General features: G+C 34.2%; 1 long non-coding RNA gene across 1 annotated transcript; it reads left to right on the top strand.

The window, feature by feature from the left end:
* Positions 1 to 300: 300 nt before the first annotated feature.
* On the top strand, positions 301 to 1,180 carry LOC308396131. Its single transcript, XR_013971512.1, has 3 exons — positions 301 to 499; positions 815 to 903; positions 1,018 to 1,180. It is a non-coding gene; the product is annotated as an uncharacterized lncRNA (long non-coding RNA).
* Positions 1,181 to 3,961: the final 2,781 nt, after the last annotated feature.

Genomic DNA, 3,961 nt, shown 5'->3' with positions numbered 1-3,961 from the left:
TTGTAGTGACTATGAAATATATTGTAATTATCTGTTTCCTGTTTATCCTAGACAGGACAAAAAAGGACTCCAAATTAAAAAAAAGATAAAAATGAAACACTGGTGCATTGTGCAGTTTAGCACTGGTGGTACAGAAATAGTCCCTAGATCATGGATAAATGGGGAGAAATTGTCATGGCCTCCATATCCTCCGTGAGACACATTCAGGATCCACGACGCAGTAAAGAGGAGAGTTCATCCTGGTGCAACATGGCTCACCTATGCACCAGTCCGACTTCTAATAAACCATGGTAGGTATCATCTGGATTGGTGTTGTATAAATGTAACAATAACAAGTTTTTCGTGTCCTAATTTATGTCTGGCCATACATTGTGTTTGTACTTCCAGACACATTTCACGAAGCAGAACGCAGTCTTCAGAAATATCTAAGTGAACACTGTGATACGTCTGACCTTCAGTCCGAAGCTGAAACTCAGACCAGTCATAAAAGAAAGCACAAGTAAAACTTTTTTTATTTCACAAACATATCTTTGATTGCTAAGAATTTATGATCTTGTCTTTTATACATATCTGTGGTGCTTGCATACTGCAATATCACCACATAATATAGTCCAAAAAGTGGAAGCTTGTAAACTTTTTATAAATGCAAAGCCATGTACACTTGTGCACTTCAAAAATTCCTTGTATACTGTACCTTCTTGCACATCTCCGTTTCCTGTGTGTGTTGTTATAAATCAAACTGTAACTTTAGGAAAAAATATTCCAAAAGCACATTTGTAATTACTTATGACCGTTTTCAACTTTTTTTCTTTAGACCAAATCCCCTGTACACATATAGTGACTCAGAGGATGAACAGCCCACCAAAAAATGGTTTCCCCAGGCCCCTCGAGTGAAAATACCAGGTAATAAAATACTGTCTAGTGTCTTTGTACATATCTGTGTGTGACACAAGGAAACGTTTGACAAATTGCCTGTATTCTTAAATACTTTAAAAAAAATGTATCTTTTTCTGTCAGACCTGACGAGAGCTGTTAACGAACTCTGTGAGGAGGTCAGAGCCATCCGCAATACCGGCTGCAATGAATCGGTAGATGCTGGGGTACTGCCTCTGGATTTGCCCTTGCACAACATTGAGGAGCTAAACAATGCAGAGGCAGCTCCTCAATCACAAGAGGCAAATAAGGCAATGGTAAGTATATAAAAGGTTATGTACACTTTGTAACTATAAAGTGTAATAGCTGTCAGATGTGATTTAAATACATAACAACGGCCTGTTGATTAAACACACAAGCACTTGCATACACATTTAAGACATGAGACACGCTAATTCCATCTCTTAAAATGTGTCTATAGGTGAGACGCTTTGCCTTGATTGGAGCCTGACGCAGCAGTTAGGGGCAAACTCTATGTCTGAGTTTGTCTTTGCACAAGCAGTGCAGAAATGGCTCCGATACGCCCCAGATCGTTTGGGTGGTGCAGGACGCACATCATGCAAAAAATTACAAACTTCTGTGAATCATATAAACGTAAATAGGAAACTGTCTTTTAATAAAGTATTTAGCAAATGAAACATGCCTATTGACCTTTTTTGGTTTATTTTTTTCCTCTGTTACATCACATGCAATGCTTTCTTATTTTAGGATATTAATATTGACATGATACATTGTGAGACATTTGGTTTTTTTTATAAAGGGTGTCCAATTTAAGGAATAAGTACAATTATGTGTTTAGGTGGTTGAAGTATTGATGGAAACATGCAGTAGTTTAGTATTGGTTAAAATACCTATAAAGAAAGGTAGATTTCCAGTCATGATTTAACTGTTGTTTTAATAAAAAGCAACTGTGCGAAAGAGGTGGAAAATCAACACCATAGCTCAACAGTGTTTCAATATCAGAATCTGACATTGTTTCAATGTCAGCAGTATTAGAAAATATAACGTTGAATCAACGTCAGGTTTCAACATTGATTCAACATCAAAACCTGACGTTGTTTCAACGTTAAAAAAGGGTGCAAGAGTGATGTTAGGTCAACGTCACACTTCAACGTTGATTCTGATATTGACTCAACATTGTTTCAATGTTTCCTTGCTATCTGGGTATAGAACAGAGTTTGCATGAAAACAACAGAATTCTAAAACAAACAATAGAATGTGAATAAAAAGAGTAGAATTAGAATGAAAACAAAAGCATTTGAATGAAAACAATGGAATTTCAATGAAAAGAACAGAATTTGAGAACAAACAATGGAATTTTAATGAAAACAACAGAATTTGAACGAAAACAACGGAATTTGAATGAAAACAACAGAATTTGAGAACAAACACAGGAATTTGAATTAAAACAATGGAATTTGAATGAAAACAACAGAATTTGAGAACAGACAATGGAATATGAATGAAAACAACAGAATTTGAATGAAAAGAACAGAATTTGATCAAAAACCAAAGAACTTTGAATGAAAACAACAGAATTTGAACGAAAACAACGGAATTTGAATGAAAACAATTAAATTAGAATATATAAAACAGAGTTTGAATGAAAGCAACAGAATTCTAAAACAAACAATCGAATTTGAATAAAAAGAGTAGAATTAGAATGAAAACAACGGAATTTGAAAAAACAGAACAGAATTTGAATCAAAACAATGGAATTTGAATGAAAACAACAGAATTGGAATGAAAACAACGAAATTAGAATGTACAGAACAGAGTTTGAATTAAAACAATGGAATTAGAATATATAGAACGGAGTTCGAATGAAAGCATTAGAATTCTAAAACAAACAATAGAATTTGAATAAACAGAGTAGAATTAGAATGAAAACAAAAGCATTTGAATGAAAACAACGGAATTTGAATGAACAGAACAGAATTCACTTCCTGTTTGCCATTTATGTCACTTCCTGTTTGCCATTTGTTTGAAAGTTGTGTTTTTATCGTGTCCTGTGGATTTTTGAAATTTGGCCATCAATTTCTGGAGCAAAGACTACTCAAATTGTTGGAACTTTTTGTACAACCCCTGTCTGGATTACGACTTTGATACATGATATTGGACTGGACTAACGGAGTTAACGAGGTAATTGCAGGCTAGCCAACACGTTACCAGGCTAACAGCTGACTGAGGAATCAGCTGACTGAACCTGCTACCAGGGTAACCAGATAAAATGGGGCCGAAGAGGACACCGTCGGCTGAGGAAGTCGAGGACATTAAAAAGTATCTTGACTTCATAATGGAGGAAATTTCTACTATCAGACTGCAGCAGAAAAATATCATTGAAATTGTGGAGGAGGTAAAGCTCCTCCGCATCCAAAATGCCGAAAAAGATGAAATAATTGCATACCTGGAAAGTAAGGTCGCTGAGAACAAACAATAGAATTTGAATGAAAACAACAGAATTTGAGAACAAACAATGGAATTTGAATGAAAACAACAGAATTTGATCAAAAACCAAAGAATTTGAATGAAAACAACAGAATTTGAACGAAAACAACGAAAGAAGAATGTACAGAACAGAGTTTGCATTAAAACAACGGAATTAGAATGTATAGAACAGAGTTTGAATGAAAACAACGAAATAAGAATGTATAGAACAGAGTTTGAATGAAAGCAACAGAATTCTAAAACAAATAAAGGAATTTGAATAAAAAGAACAGAATTAGAATGAAAACAAAAGCATTTGAATGAAAACAACGGAATTTGAATGAAAACAAAAGCATTTGAATGAAAACAACGGAATTTGAATGAAAACAACAGAATCTGAATGAAAACAATGGAAGTTTAAAAGAAACAACAGAATTAGAATGAAAACAACGGAATTTGAATGAAAACAAGGGAATTAGAATCAAAATGATGGAATTTGAATGAAAACAAGGGAAATAGAATCAAAACGATGGAATTAGAATGAAAACAACGGAATTTGAATGAAAACAAGGGAATTAGAATCAAAACAATGGAATTTGAA

Source organism: Rhamphochromis sp. 'chilingali' (assembly GCF_963969265.1).
Source record: "Rhamphochromis sp. 'chilingali' genome assembly, chromosome: 4".
Lineage (NCBI taxonomy): Eukaryota > Metazoa > Chordata > Actinopteri > Cichliformes > Cichlidae > Rhamphochromis > Rhamphochromis sp. 'chilingali'.
The sequence above is the reverse complement of the archived record's forward strand: the minus strand, read 5'-3'. Positions and strand labels throughout refer to the sequence as shown.